Source organism: Heteronotia binoei, chromosome 18 (assembly GCF_032191835.1).
Source record: "Heteronotia binoei isolate CCM8104 ecotype False Entrance Well chromosome 18, APGP_CSIRO_Hbin_v1, whole genome shotgun sequence".
NCBI lineage: Eukaryota > Metazoa > Chordata > Lepidosauria > Squamata > Gekkonidae > Heteronotia > Heteronotia binoei.
The window spans coordinates 36,848,527-36,864,329 of record NC_083240.1 but is presented as its reverse complement, the minus strand read 5'-3'; the positions used below and the strand labels follow the sequence as shown (position 1 = coordinate 36,864,329).

General features: G+C 47.0%; 1 protein-coding gene across 1 annotated transcript in view; it reads right to left on the bottom strand.

Annotated features, from left to right (window-relative positions):
* Positions 1-15,803, bottom strand: part of ABR (ABR activator of RhoGEF and GTPase) — a 143,371-nt gene that overhangs the window by 125,287 nt on the left and 2,281 nt on the right. The gene's annotated exons all lie outside the window — the stretch shown is intronic.

The following is a 15,803-nucleotide window of genomic DNA, read 5'->3' as shown; positions in this document are numbered from 1 at the left end:
TCTTACATTAAGCAAGTTTGGCCATCCCTGTCTTATAGTCTCCAGTTCCTCCAGCCTGCCAATTACCAGTAAGTCCACAAATACTATTAGCCAGGTTAAAACAATTGCATGAGCCTGGCCAGACATGGATACTTGGAGGGCACCTGTGTTTTTTAAAAGCAATCTGTTGTAAGTCTTCTTCCTTCGGTGGGGCCTAGAAGCTAGTTGAGGGACGGCCCTGGTTAGCACTTGAATGGGAGCCCAGGGTTGCTATGTAGAGGCAGGTGAAGGCCAACCACGTCTGAACGTCTTTTGCCTCGGAAGCCCCAGGTGGCTGCCACAGGTGGGGTTGTGGGCTGACGGGATTTTTCACCACGGAAGTGAGTTCTAATTGCCACAGGTGAGTTCCTAGCAAATCTGAAGGAGACCTGGAACAGCCTGCCCAATTCAACCAAGAAGCAAACTCTGGTCTTGGCAGGACAAGTTAAGCCACAACATAAACTGATTTTACAAGGCCTGCAAAACTATGAAACTGAGCCGTTTGGCTAACTTGCTAACTGTATCCGAATGAAAAGTTTGGGTCAGTTCAGGGCGGAGGGCTAGTAGCAGGGTTGCCAGGTCTGTGTTGGAAAATACCTGGAGACTTTGGGGATGGATCCGGGAGAGGGTGTGGTTTGGGGAGGGGAGGGACCTCACTCAGCATGGTACAGTACCATAGAGTCCACCCTTCAAAGCAGCCATTTTCTCCAGGGGAGCTGATCTCTGACAGCTGAAGATCAGCTGTAAAAGCAAATCTTCAGGCCCCATTTGGAGGCTGGCGACCCTAGCTAGTAGTTACCTCTTTCCTTAATATTGCACAGGAGCTGAAAACACAGTGAGAATATTCATTCCAAATGCCAACAGCAAATATATATATATATATTCAAAAGCAAGAACACAAAATGCATTCAAGCCCCCTTCCTCCACCAGCCTGAGAACCTTTTTTCCCCACCTTATTTCCACGGCTGAATTTCTTTCCCTGCCTTCCTCCTGAGACATGTGCCCTATTTATTCCTGTCCATCTCTACCCACCTACCCCATCCCCCACCCTCAGGCAGACACTTCTCTCTTTGGGGGTACCAAGCAGGCAAAACAAACCTCCTCCACCATTAGCATGCAGCTCAGGAAGGGAGTTCAAAAGCAGGGGCGGGGAATGCCTCTATGCATATTACGGTTTCCATTGCTCAGCTGAAGTTCAAATGACTCCAAACAGCAGGAAGAGAAGAACAGAGAAAGGAGGAGGTCCCTTTCGCATTAATTTGCTGCTGGTGCACTGAGATCTAGAAAATATGTTTGCAACCTGAAGCATGGCACCAGAGAGACAGAAGCCAAGAGGAGGAGAAAGCTCCCTTTGGAGAAGGGGAAGCAAATGGGATAGAGGCAGCACTGGGAAAGTCAGCTTTGTTCTGGGGAGAGAGGTCTGGACTCATCTTGGGAGCAAGGACAGGTCCCTTTGCTGGCCTTGCAGCTCTGCTGTGCCTTTTAACAACAGTCTGACCAGCCAGCATCCAACAGCCACCTTTTAAAAAATACATAAATCAAGCCAGCATTTCAGTGCCATGATGCGGAGAGCAACAGTTGCTGAATCCCTGCCAGTGAGGAAGCTAATAAAAGAGACAAGAGACAGGAAGGAGGGAAGGGAGGAAGCTGGCTTTAAGAAGAACAGGATTTAGTGGGACAGGCTGAACAATGGCCATAAGCCAGGCTCCCTACCGGAATCCTCCATCATCAGTGGCAGTCTACCTTCAAATACCAGTGGCTGGGGGCAAACAACAAGAGAGGGCTTGTGAGCTTCCCAGAAGCGTTTGACTGGCCACAATCACCAACAGCCAGTGAGTGAGTGAGTGTGTGTGTGTGTGTGTGTGTGGTGAGTGAGAGAGAGGCAGACAGACAGACATATGGAAGACAGATAGATGATAGATAAATAGATGCATGATAGATAGAAGAAAGAGATGGAGGAGAGAGAGAGAGGGAGAAAGAGAGAGAGAGAGGGAGAAAGAGAGAGAGAGAGGGAGAAAGAGAAAGAGAGAGAGAGAGGGAGAAAGAGAAAGAGAAAGAGAAAGAGAAAGAGAAAGAGAGAGAGAGAGAAAGAGAGAGAGAGAGAAAGAGAGAGAGAGAGAGAGGAAGGAAGGAAGGAAGGAAGGAAGGAAGGAAGGAAGGAAGGAAGGAAGGAAGGAAGGAAGGAAGGAAGGAAGGAAGGAAGGAAGGAAGGAAGGAAAGAAAGAAAGAAAGAAAGAAAGAAAGAAAGAAAGAAAGAAAGAAAGAAAGAAAGAAAGAAAGAAAGAAAGAAAGAAAGAAAGAAAGAAAGAAAGAAAGAAAGAAAATGGATGGAAGATTAAATAGATGGTACTTTGGCCACCAAATGAGAAGGGAGCACTCACTGGAGAAGATCCTGATGCTGGGAAAGACAGAAGGCAAAAGAAGAAGGGGACGGCAAAATATGAGATGGCTGGACAGCATTTCTGATGTAACTAACACGAATTTTAGCAGACTTCAGAGGATGGTGGAAGACAGGAGGGCCTGGCATGACTTGGTCCATGAAGTCACAAAGAGTTGGAATTGACTGTGCAACTGAACAACAACAAAAGATGGATGATAGATTATTGATAATTGATAGATGGATAGATAGATAATAGGTAGACAGACAAGACAGATGAGAGACAGAGATGGAAGATACATGATAGACAGACAGACGATAAATAGATAGATGATAGTAGAGAAATAGATACATGGTAGATAGACAGAAGACAGAGATGAGAGGGGGGGATTAGACAGATATATAGAAACCCTGGACTCTAGATAGATGGTCCCTTTCCTCAAGGACTCTACAATCTAAAGAAAACTTCCTCCATAACCCTTAAGATCTGAATAAATGAAGCAAACTTGTTTCCTCCAATATTTCACCAATACCAATGCCCCACCCCGTTTCTCAGACCAAGGATGTCACCACACCCCAAAAGTTGCTATATCTCGGACAAGTTTGTTATTATTCAACAATTTTGGCTTCTGAAGCAATTAAGCGATGATAGGAATTTCCTTTCTACTATCTATATAAATTAATCTGGATAGACAAGGCAAGGAAGAAGAGAAAGGAATGCAAATGCCAACTGTAGAGGCCCTGCTGGGGAGAATTTAACCTTTCCACACCTGGGCAGTTCCTCACCACATCAGACCCTGCCCTGGCACAAACCGCTGGCTTTTGGGTAGTGGGTTGCCCTTCACCATTCAGGAAGAAATTGTGTTCACTGAAGAAACTACCCCTGTTTATCAAAGCATGGCAGTCGCTGTCCATCAAGGCAGCATACAAAACTGGAACATCCAGGACTTTTTTTGCAGCAGGAACTTCTTTGCATATTAGGCCACGCCCCCCGGATATAGCCAATCCTCCAAGAGTTTACAGGGCTCTTTGTACAGGGCCTACTGCAAGCTCCAGGAGGACTGGCTATATCGGGGTGTCCTAATATGCAAAGGAGTTCCTGCTACAAAAAAAGCTCTGGAAACATCCATTCCATCAGAGACAACAATCCTTCATGAATCCCTCTGTCCACATCCTTTTCTTTTGCTGTCAAGTCACAGCTGACTTATGGCAACCTCGGGAAAGAGACGTTGGCAGAGGTGGTCTGCCATTGCCTGCCTCAGGATCATGACCCTGATATTCCTTGGTGGTCTCCCATCCCATACTGATCAGGGCTGACCCTGATTAGCTTCTGAGACCTGACAAGATCAGGCTATTTTGGGCTAGCCTAGGATAAAAGCCTGACTCTCGGTAGCCTCTGATTCACCACCGGACCAGGCGGACAGATCCGTAATTAAGGAGAGTCAGGTGGCTCTTTGCCCAGGATAAATGTCTTCATGCAAGAGCCTCCTTCACCACAAGAAGCTTGCTTAAGGGCAGGCCAGAAATGATGCCAAGGAGTTTTGTGGGCATCTATTTCTGACTGCTTTGTCCTAGAACCAGGAAGAGACAAAATTCACAAGAATATGTCAGAATTTGTAACACGATGACTAAACCAAACCAGTTTTCCAAAAGTGGTCCCCATGACTGAGTGCCCACATTCTTATTCACCAAATGGAAAAGGAGGAGTATGACTCTGTATTAGAGAGTCTGCTTCCCATGCAAAAGGGCCCAGGTTCAGTCTCCAGCACCTCCAGTTAAGGATAAGGTAGTAGGTGATGCAAAAGTTTTCTCACCTGAGACCCGGGAGAACAAGGGGGGCCTGTCTGAATAGATCAGCAGTGGCCAAACTGCGGCTCAGGAGCCACATGTGGCTCTTTCACACATACTGTGTGGCTTCCAGAGGTCAAGGAGGAACTTAATGCAGGCTTACTCTCAAATAAGCGTATTTAGCATTGAGACCTGAGTCAGCCTCTGAGTGCTGACCCGTAGGTAGACTACTATTTCTTGCTGTGTGTGAAGCAAGATCACAAGATTATGCATGGGATGGAGAAGGTAGAGAAATTACTTGTCTCCCTTTCTCACAATATGAGAACTCGTGGACAGTCAATGAAATTGCTGAGCAATCAGGTTAGAACGGATAAAAGGAAGCACTTCTTCACCCAAAGGGTGATTAACGTGTGGAATTCACTGCCATAGGAGGTGACGGCTACAAGCACAGACAGCTTCAAGAGGGGAATGGATAACCATATGGAGCAGAGGTCCATCAGCGGCAGCCACAGCGTATTGTTGGAACTCTCTGTCTGGACCGGTGATGCTCTTTATTCTGGGTGCTTGAGGGGGGGGCACAGTGGGAGGGCTTCTAGCCCCACTAGTGGACCTCCTGATGGCACTTGGGGGGTTTTGGCCACTGTGTGACACGGAGTGTTGGACTTAATGGGCCAATGGCCTGATCCAACATGGCTCCTCTTATGTTAAGCAGAAAAGGAGGGGAAAATAGGCAGACTTGCAGGCTCTTCTTCACCACAGAGGTTGCCCAGAGACCTAGAGCGGGGAAAGAGAGCACAAGAGTCAAGGGAGCCACTGGAAGGAGGGACTGAATTAAAGAGGGTGGCGCAGGGTTCCCCCTTAGTTTCATAGCTCTTGTAGGTGCTGTATGTACTAACCTTGGTGTCAAGGCAAATAGAGATGCATCATGATGCAAACGGTGGTCAGTGATTTATGGTACGTGTATGTTTCCTTCTCCCAAAAGTGCCAAAAAATAATTCTCCAAGCTTTCCCTATGCTGGTCTTATGGGGACAGTTATTCCCAGCTTTTGTTTTTTTAAGAAAGTCTCCTTCTAGCATGGTCATGTTGGAAAGTGCATAAATGTGTAGTTTATCTTTCTGTGCAAAGAAAGTATTAAGAGTTTTAATACAGACATGTGTGTTAATATTTGTTCATGTCTTGTGGCTCTCAGACATCCAATGTTTATTCTGTGTGGTTCTTATGCTAAGCCAGTTTGGCCACCCCTGGAGTAGACAATACTCAGCTTGATGGATTCGATTCAATATAAGGCAGCTTCATGTGTTCATTTATGTGACCATGAGTGACAACTGACAAACTCTGCTTTATGTTCAACAAAAAGAAACACCACTCTTCCTCAAGGCAGCACAGTTATCTCCCACTTTTAAAGCTTCAGACATCTAGAAGGGTCAAGGTACCACCTCTGCTGGCACTCTCAGAATGGCTGGAAACCTGTGATGATTTTCACAAGCCAAAGGCCCAAGGGACATAGAATTTAAAGCAATGACTCCATAACTGGGTAGTGCACTGGAAAAGAAAGAATGAAAGGACACCTGGGAGACCAAGAGTGTCTATCTAGAAGGGAAGCCACCCTTTTTGTCCCTGTATCAGTCACTGTTCCTTTCAATCAGCCTCTGCTTGGGGTGGTGATGCATCAGGTATGATCTCGGCAGCACTCAGTTGTTCCTAATGCTACTATGTAGCAGCATTACACATCTTCGGAGGAGGCTGCTTGATGCCTCTCTGCATGAGTCACTGCTCTGAGTGGGCTCCTGCTAGAAGCGATGCCATGTCTCTTTATCAGATACAAATGATTCATTCCATTGGTCCAGACGTGAACATAATGCGGAATTGCCAGTCCTTGGAGGCTGTTGCCTGTTGAGACACCAGGCTGGCCTGGCTTCCTTCCAAATAAAACCCCTCCCCCCCCCACCCCCGGTCAACAGCAGGGTCCCAAGTTGGCTAACGTAACAGCAGTCACAACTCAAACTGGTCCATTAAGATATGGTTCCCCAAATGATGAATCAAACGATGCTACACTCCCAAGTTAACAGATTTCCTCAAATGAAGGTGGGAGAGAAATACTCCACACTGTGTATTGTTAAAATCAGGCTTTTTAATACACAAATTAATCAGATTAATGAAAAGATAACAAGAATCTCCAAGAGGAATGCATCAAGCAAAACAGATGGAGAATGTGTAAAAGCAGGATTCTGTTGGCGGGGGGTGGGGGGAGAATTTCAAGGGACTGCAAACTGTTAAGCCAAGCTCAGGAAGGAGAAAAGTTTAAGAAGAGTCGGATGGGAATACCAGTCACGGGGAAGAGAGCTGGATGCCAAAAGAAGTGTGCTTCTAAGGAAAAACTGTACAGGGCAATCAGGAGGGGTGTAGAACTGAGAGACTAAAGCATTTGAGCATTGGGTGCATTTTTCAGGGAATAAGGAAGGTGAAAACCCTTGAGAGTCCCTTGGAGTGGACTGCAAGATCAAATCAGTCAATCCTAAGGGAAATCAAGTCTGACTGTTCCCTGGAAGGTCAGATGCTGAAGCTAAAACTCAAATACTTTGGCCACCAAATGAGAAGGGAGCACTCGCTGGAGATGACCCCGATGCTGGGAAAGGCAGAAGGCAAAAGAAGAAGGGGACGGCAAAAGAGGAGATGGCTGGACAGTGTTACTGATGTAACTAACATGAATTTGAGTGGACTTTGGAGGATGGTGGAAGACAGGAGGGCCTGGCGTGACTTGGTCCATTGGGTCGCAAAGAGTCAGACTCGACTGTACAACTGAACAACAACAGAACAAGAAGGGATGGGAGGTAAGCAAACTGTGTTAAATTATAAATGACAGGAAGATACTTCTCTCATATAATCCTGTAACACAGGGTCATTTTATGAAATGTACTGGTAGTAGAAAAGCATTCTGTTATACCGCAGTAACTTATGAGACTCACTGCCACAAGATGCAATGATGAACACTGATGAAAGCCACAGAGGATAATCCTGTCCACAGCTATTAGCCACAAGAGCCAAGAAGAACCTTCATTTTCAGAAGCAGTCGACCTCTAAATAACAGGAGACAAACTGTCAGCATTCCAGAAGGCATCGGCCTGGTCACTGTGAGCAATCGAATGTCAGACTTCATGAACCCTTCTGCCTGATCCAGCAGTACTACTCCTGGCTCAGAACTTCCTGGACACTGCACGTTCTTCACCTATGCACCTGGATAATCACAGTCATCCAGTTCCAGAACAGGTACATGAATATATCCAATACAACAGCCAGTTTGATGTAGTGGTTAAGTGTGCAGACTCTTATCTGGGAGAACTGGGTTTGATTCCCACTCCTCCACTTGCAGCAGCTGGAATGGCCTTGGGTCAGCCATAGCTCTTACAGAGTTGTCCTTGAAAGGGCAGCTTCTATGAGAGCTCTCTCAGCCTCACCTACCTCACAGGGTGTTTGTTGTGGGGGAGAAGAAAAAGGAGATTGTAAGCCACTCTGAGACTCTGATTCAGAGAGAAGGGCTGGGTATAAATCAACATTCTTCTTCTTCTACAAGGAAAGTCAAAGTTTATGTGTCGGGCAGGGGAGGGGGGAACGATCAAATCTTCCAATGTGTAATTTTAGCTACAAAAAGCAGACAAAGGAGACTCCAGTGATACAGAATAGGCCACAGTGTTGGGGAGTCCATGGAGAGAGGCTGTGGCTCAGTGGCAGAGCATCTGCTAGGCATGCTGAAGGTCCCAGGTTCAATCCCCAGCATCTCCGGTTAGAGGATCTGGCAGTAGGTGATGGGAGCCCGAGACCCTGGAAAGCCACTGACAGTCTGAGCAGACAACACTAATACTGATGGACCAAGGGTCTGATTCAGTATACGGAAGCTTCATGTGTTGTAAAGGGTGGAGATATTTCTTCTCCATCATTTCTCCAACTGAAGATGCCCTCTGTTGGGGAGGGGGCAAACAAAGGACAGTATACCTCTTTCTTTCCATCCTGGCCCTTAAAATAGCCGGGGAGGGGCAAGGGTGGACTAGCCATAAATTCCCAGGAAAGCCTGTAGTGGGTCGCAGGTAGCCAGACCTTGCAGAGCCAAGCCCTGTAGTTCTGGAAGTCACCTGGTAGCCACTGCCACCAGCCTCACAGGGGCAACAGGTGAGCAATGCCCACTGTTGGCATGATAATGCTGGCTTACGGTGCCACTCCACTCGGCTGGCTCCGGAGCCATTTGAACTTCCCCATCTGCCTTGGGGAGGTTACAATTCCAACTGGGTAAACACTGCAAGGAGGAAAGAATCAGCTTTTTGTTTCTCCAGCATCATGGACCCAACCCATCACTCTGCCCTCCACCATCCCTGACTGACTTTGCAGCTAAGTCATGTAGTTCTCCAAAGTCACACATAGTTTGGACCTACAGAAACAGATTTCCTTGTTAATTCCATCCCCTGTTCACTTGCTAAGATAGCCTTAGTCCAAGCATGGGGAGGGGAGGGGCCTTCTCTGTGCCTCAGCTGCAACAACTACACTTCTTCCTCTTAGAATGCTAAAGGCATGGGTACATCACGCATTGCCCAACTTGTGAAACATGCTGGAGGAGAACAAACCACTGTACCCGTAAGTGACCCCTCTTTTCTGCTGCACCACAGTGGTCCACACACACACCCCCTGGTGTATGCCCCGTTCTTTTACCTGCTGCCAAACTCCCCGTCTTAAACAGTGCCAGATGTTCTCCTGAACCCAGATGAGTGCCAAACCCAGGTTGATTGATAACTCCAAAGAAGAGAAGAAGCTACTGGTGTGTGTGTGTGTGGGGGGGGGGGGTTGACACAGAACCCAGAGGAAAGAAAGGCAAACGACAGCACGGAGAACACGCCAGCCCTTTGGAGAAGGAAATTCCCACAGGCTTTGAGCCAAGAACGGCTCCAAGGCAACAGGGCAGACCAGAGGAGACAAGAGAGGAAACGGCAAACGGACTCCTCCCCTCTCCTGGTCAACAGACCAGATTTTAATTTTTATTCTTTTAAAATATATTTCTTGCCTGCGTTTCCAAAAATGGAACCCCCATTTGCAGAAGCAGTGTGCCTCTTTATGCCAACGCTATGCTGGGAATTAGGAAGGGAAATGAAAACAAATCAGTATCATAATGCCCCTGTATAAATCAATGGTGTGGTCTCATTTGGAGTACTGTGTACAATTCTGGTCACTGCAGCTCAAAAAAGCATTGGAAAAAGTCCAGAAAAGGGCAACTAGAATGATTAAAGAGTTGGAACACTTTCCCTATGAAGAAAGGTTAAAACGCTTGAGGCTCTTTAGCTTGTAGAAACGTCGACAGAGTGGTGACATGATAGAGGTTCACATGATTATGCATGGAATAGAGAAGGTAGAGAAAGAAGTACTTTTCTCCCTTTCTCACAATACAAGGACTCGTGGGCACTCAATGAAATTGCTGAGCAGTTGGGTTAGAACGGATAAAAGGAAGTACTTCTTCATCCATAGGGTGATTAACACGTGGAATTCACTGACAGAGGAGATGGCAGCAGCTAAAGCATAGACAGCTTCAAGAGGGGATTGGATAAACATCTGGAGCAGAGGTCCATCAGTGACTATTAGCCACAGTGTATTGTTGGAACTCTCTGTCTAGGGAAAGTGATACTCTGTATTCTTGGTGCTTGTGGAGGGCCACAGTGGGAGGGCTTCTAGTGTCCTAGCCCCACTGGTGGATCTCCTGATGGCACCTGGGTTTTTTGGCCACTGTGTGACACAGAGTGTTGGACTGGATGGGCCACTGGCCTGATCCAACATGGCTTCTCTTATGTTCTTATGGACCTCCTGATGGCACCTGGGTTTTTTGGCCACTGTGTGACACAGAGTGTTGGACTGGATGGGCCATTGGCCTGATCCAATATGGCTTCTCTTATGTTCTTATGTACTGCTCTGGGGCAGCAAGAGCAAGCAGCTTTGGACTCCAGGTCCCTATTGGTGAGCCTTCTGACCACTGTAGGAAAAAGGACGCTGGACTGCAGGCCACCAGTGTGATCCAGCAGGACACTCCTGATGTTATAAGCCATGAATGTTATGTTCAGGGGCAGCAGCAGAAGATGAAGATATTGGCTTTATATCCTGCCCTCCACTCCAAATCTCAGAGAGTGGCTCACATTCTCCTTTGCCTTCCTACCCCACAACTGGCACCCTTTGAGGTAGGTGGGGCTGAGAGAGTTCTCCCAGAAGTTGCCCTTTCGAGGACAGCTCTGCGAGAGCTATGACTCATCAAAGGCCAATCCAGCAGCTGCAAGTGAAGGAGTGGAATTATATGAGTCCACACACTTAACCACTACACCAAACTGGCTCACCATGTGGGAAACAGACTCTCAGGGCAAAGCAAGGGAACGCTTTGGCTACAGTGCCCTCCTCTTCTGGGCATCAGGTTAGCCTCCATGAGTGACAGAATGCTGGACTAGATGGACCTTGGGCCTGAGCCAGTGCCAACAGGGTGGTCTTTATCTCCTTTAAAGCTCAGTTAGCAGCAGCATCCCAACAAAAGAATCAGAACCACAAAAGACAAGCAATAATGGAACTCAGTCACAAAAGTCACCATCTGCAATGCTAAAAGAGAAAAATTCTTCATAGCCCGGGGGGGCGGGCCTGAACAGAGATCTAAATTTCTTTCCCTCTTCAGAATGGGCAATTCCATGAATCAGACTACTGGTGCATCAAGGTCAGTATTGTCTATTGAGACTGACAGTCGCTCTCCAGGGTCTCAAGTGGAGATCTGATAAACCACCTGATCCTTTGAACTGGGGATGGGTTGAACCTGGGACTTTCTGCATGCTCTACGCCACTGTGCCAGGGCCTCTCCCCAATTCCAGACTTTCAGAGCCACCACAAAGAAAGTTCCCACTAAGATCCAGCATCCTAACCTTATGCAAGGATAGGGCCAGCAAAAAGTGCCGTGTTTTGACATAAAAACCAACAGACAAAACATCCAGTAACCCTTTGAAAGATTCCACCTGTCTCCTCAAAGACAAGCAAAGTTGCTATCTGGGTCTCAAAAGGAAAGGAATTCTATTAGCACCTATTTTATATTTTATATGTTTTTATGTATTTTAAATAACTTATTTGTAATTAATACTTAAATTGTTATGTTTTATGAATCATGGGACTCCCATGTCTGTTATATTGTCTAATGTGAATCATGGGACTCCCGTGTCTGTTAGCCGCCCTGAGCCCGCCTAGCGGGGAGGGCGGGATATAAAAATAAAATATTATTATTATTATTATTATTATTATATTGGGGCAGTTACAGAAAAGCCCTGGGTCCACCGGATGCCCATCTGGGGCTCCTGGCTGCTTCTTAAGAAGTGGGAAGGTGCATAAAGACACAGATGCTCCCATGGCTTGAGAACTGAAGTGGAGAGGGCTGAGTGTCAGGAACATCACCACAGCAACTGATGTGGCTGCAACCGCAGCCGGTCCACTGCTTCCATCCACTTTCAGAAGAAAGTGATAGAAGTGTGGAGCCGTGCTAGATCCACTGGAGAAACAGAGCAGTGCCAACTGAAATACTTTATCCCTTGGTGAGCTGCCTGAGGAAGGATTGATTCCGAAAGTGGACAGAAACACTGCTCCGGTTGCAGCCACACCTGTTGGGGATTGCAGTCACACCTATTTGGGACATACTGGACTTCAGGAAGTCCTACAAACAGAATATTGCACATCATCTTTAAAATGGACTGTGACATACTTCTTGATTAATATGTGAATATACTGTGGTTAAGCATTGTTTTTCAATATAAGTAAAAACTCTCATGGAGTGTTCAATAGTCATAAGCCTGATTCTGTGAATTGGGCAGATCATGAAAGGGAGGGGGCAGGAAGGGTTGCATCAGTGCTTAGTTCTCAGGGCCCTTTCTACACGCCCAGGGAAATGCTGATTGCCATTCTGGGGTCAGGAAGCAATTTGTCTCCAGGCCAGTTTAACCAGGGATCCTGGAGGGGGGGATTGCCATCTTCTGAGCATGGAGTGGGGGGGGGGCGGTCACTGAGCGTGTTGGGGGGAGATATTTGTGAACTTCCTGCATTGCGCAGGGAGTTGGACTAGATGACCTCCAGGTCCCTTCCAGTTTGGTGTAGTGGTGAAGTGTGCAGACTCTTATCTGGGAGAACCGGGTTTGATTCCCCACTCCTCCACTAGCACCTGCTGGCATGGCCTTGGGTCAGCCAGAGCTCTGGCAGAGGTTGTCCTTGAAAGGGCAGCTGCTGTGAGAGCCCTCTCCAGCCCCACCCACCTCACAGGGTGTCTGTTGTGGGGGGAGAAGATATAGGAGATTGTAAGCAGCTCTGAGACTCTGATTCAGAGAGAAGGGTGGGGTATAAATCTACCGTCTTCTTCTTCTTCTTCTTCTTCTTCTTCTACTCTATGGTTCTGAGTTCCTATACCTGTTAGAGTAGCCTGGTGGATCCGATTACAATTCCTGGAGCTCAGATGCCCCCCCAGCCCAGTCCCCCTCCCCTCTCTGCTACTTCTCTATCTGCCCCCTCTTGCAACAAAGATCAAGTTAGACACAAATGCAACAGGACCTCTTAGTCACAACCAACGTTCCCTCTAAGCTGTGGAGTCTTGTGAGCAAAAATTCTACTTCATGAGCTACTGGCAATCAAGTTGTGAGCAAATGATTTGACTACTGCATAAATTAGTTTGCTCTGGGACCATCCTTCTGGAGCGGAGGCAAAAATGTGTGAGCCAGAGACTAAAAAACTGTGAGCTAGCTCACACTAACTCAGCTTAGAGGGAACATTGGTCATAACCAATGTTCCCTCTAAGCTGCAGAGTCTTGTGAGCAAAAATTCTACTTTGTGAGCTACTGGCATTAAAGTTCTGAGCTACTGCATAAATTAGAGTGCTCTGGGGCCATTTTCCTGAGCTAAGACAAAAAGGTGTGGGCTGGAGGCTAAAAAATCTGTGAGCTAGCTCATGCTAACAACTTAGAGGGAACACTAGTCACAACTACCTTCCTGGTTTATGTTTTGCCTCCACCTTGGGGCTGCGTCCCCGTCAACATGACAAGAATAGTACTAGCGGCCTACCTCGCAGGGTTCCCCCATTGAATCAGAGAAGCCATTTATTACGCAGATATCGCTATACTGCAATACTTCCAAAGCACAGTTTCTTTTACGCTCGCAGCTTGTACGTACCACACATATAATTTTAGACTGTCTGGTTTCCATAACCTGAAGCTGCGGGATCAAAATGATTCAAGGAGAAGAATTTCCAAATCTAGCTGGTAACTGCCCTCCCCCACAGCAGATTCGATGCTTAAATCATAATACAATTTTATACATCATCACGGCAATCCTCAGAAATACGAGATACCGAATTAGCTCACTGATATGACTAGTTTATTTCTTTATTTATATTTTGGATTTATGAATCACCCAATTCCTGAATACACAGGGCTCTGGGCAACTGACATCAATAAAACTACATAAATACCTCATAATTACTAGTTAAAATACAATAAAATACACCATTACGGACTTAACATTAATCCCCAGATGGCGTTAAATCGTTTTAACCAATTCTGGACCGTGTTGCTGCCTCGCAAGCAGGATAAGGAGGAGGGAGAAAGAGAAAAGGGGGGAAATGGAGGGGGCCAGCCATGTTATTGCCCATCAGTGCCTTCCACCAAAAGCCTGGCGGAACACCTCCTTCTTGCCAGCCCTGCAGAATTGCATTAAGTCCCGCAGGGCCCTGATGTTATTTGGCAGAGCGTCCCACCAGGTCGGAGCCAGAGCCAAGCACATCTGGATGTCTTTAGGGCCAGGGATCACCAGTAGATTGTTCTCAGCAGAGCACGACGCTCTTCAGGGAACATATCAGAGGAGGTGGTCCCAAGAGATATGTGAGTCCCAGAATGCTGAAGGCCCTGAAGGCCAACACCAAGACCTTCAACCCACCCAGTGTTGTCTCCTCTGGCAGCCTGCTGGCTGCCCAAAAAGAGAAAGGCCTTTCCCTGGCCTGTTTGCTGATGGGCGGCTGCAGCGAGGTGGGCTCAGCTGAGAAAGGTTTGACCCAAGAACTGCTTGGCTCTCCCTCCAAGCAACAAAACGTTACCAGTTTTGCCTTCCGTTCCCCCACCCGCCATGCCAAGGTATCAGGCTACAGGGAAACACACTCTAGATCAGGGGTGGCCAAACTGCAGCTTGGGAGCCACGTGTTGCTCTTTTGCACATATTGTGCGGCTCATGAAACCTCCACTGCCTTGACAGCCAGCTTGGAGAAAGCATTCCCTCTTTAAATTACTTCTGCAAGCCAAGCCAGCTGACAGCTTGGATAAGGTATTTAGTTCAAGTTGCTTTCTTTCCACATCTCCCTCCCTCTCCCCTCTATTTGCCTTCCTTTCTTCTTTCCCTCCTTTGCAGCTCTCAAACATCTGATGTTCACGTCTTGTGGGTCTCAAACATCTGGTGTTTATTCTACGTGGCTCTTGTGTTAAGCGAGTTTGGCCACCCCTGCTTTAGATCAAGGGTGGTCAAACTGCAGCTTGGAAGCCACATGGAGCTCTTTCATACATATTGTGTGGCTCTTGAAGTCTCCACAATCCCATCGGCCAGCTTGGAGAATGCATTTAAAGTTGCTTTCTTTCTACCTTCCCCTCTATTTTCCTCCCTCCCTCCCTCCCTCCCTCCCTCCCTCCCCTTCCTCGTAGCTCTCAAGCATTTGACATTTATTCTATATGGCTCTTACGTTAAACAAATTTGGCCACTGCTGCTCTAGATGCTATTGAGAGGATACAGGCCTGCAGCTCTGCCCAATTTCCACAGGAACAGAAAGGTCTCGATACTATATCAGGTTCTCAAAGATCCATAAAGCTTCCCTACCTGGTTGCTGGAAAGCCAACTTCACAGAGACAGGACTGGGCTAACTAGCAACTCGAGTTAAAATTCAGCCAGTGCAAAACAGACCCCCAAAGTGTACAACACTGGAGGAAATTCTTCTTGAGCATTCCCAAAGGAGGAAATAAAGCACAGACGCTGGATAAATGCAAACATGCAGAGTTGCTGTCCAGCTATGACAAGGTCTCTTGCATTTCCTGAAGGTCAGTTTTGAAAGTTAACACCCCTAAAGCAAAAGGTCCTGAAATTTAAGACTGAATGCCAGAAAAACAGAAGAAGTTTGTTAGTTTAGGGGAGGGACGGTGGCTCAGTGGTAGAGCATCTGCTTGGGAAGCAGAAGGTCCCAGGTTCAATCCCCGGCATCTCCAAAAAAGGGTCCAGGCAAATAGGTGTGAAAAACCTCAGCTTGAGACCCTGGAGAGCCGCTGCCAGTCTGAGAAGACAATACTGACTTTGATGGACCAAGGGTCTGATTCAGTATAAGGCAGCTTCATATGTTCATATGTTCATATGTTCAACAGCATCCCCAAGAGTAGGGAAATGACACAGTCAGATGCTTACATTTTGGAGGGGTTCCATCATCGTTCAGACCCAAACGCAAATAAGTTGTTCCAATTTGGGTCTGGTTCAAGTCAATAAAGTGCCTGGATAGCCCAGGCTGGTCTGATCTCATCAGATCCTAGAAGCTAAGCAGGGTCAGTTATGGCTAGCATTTGG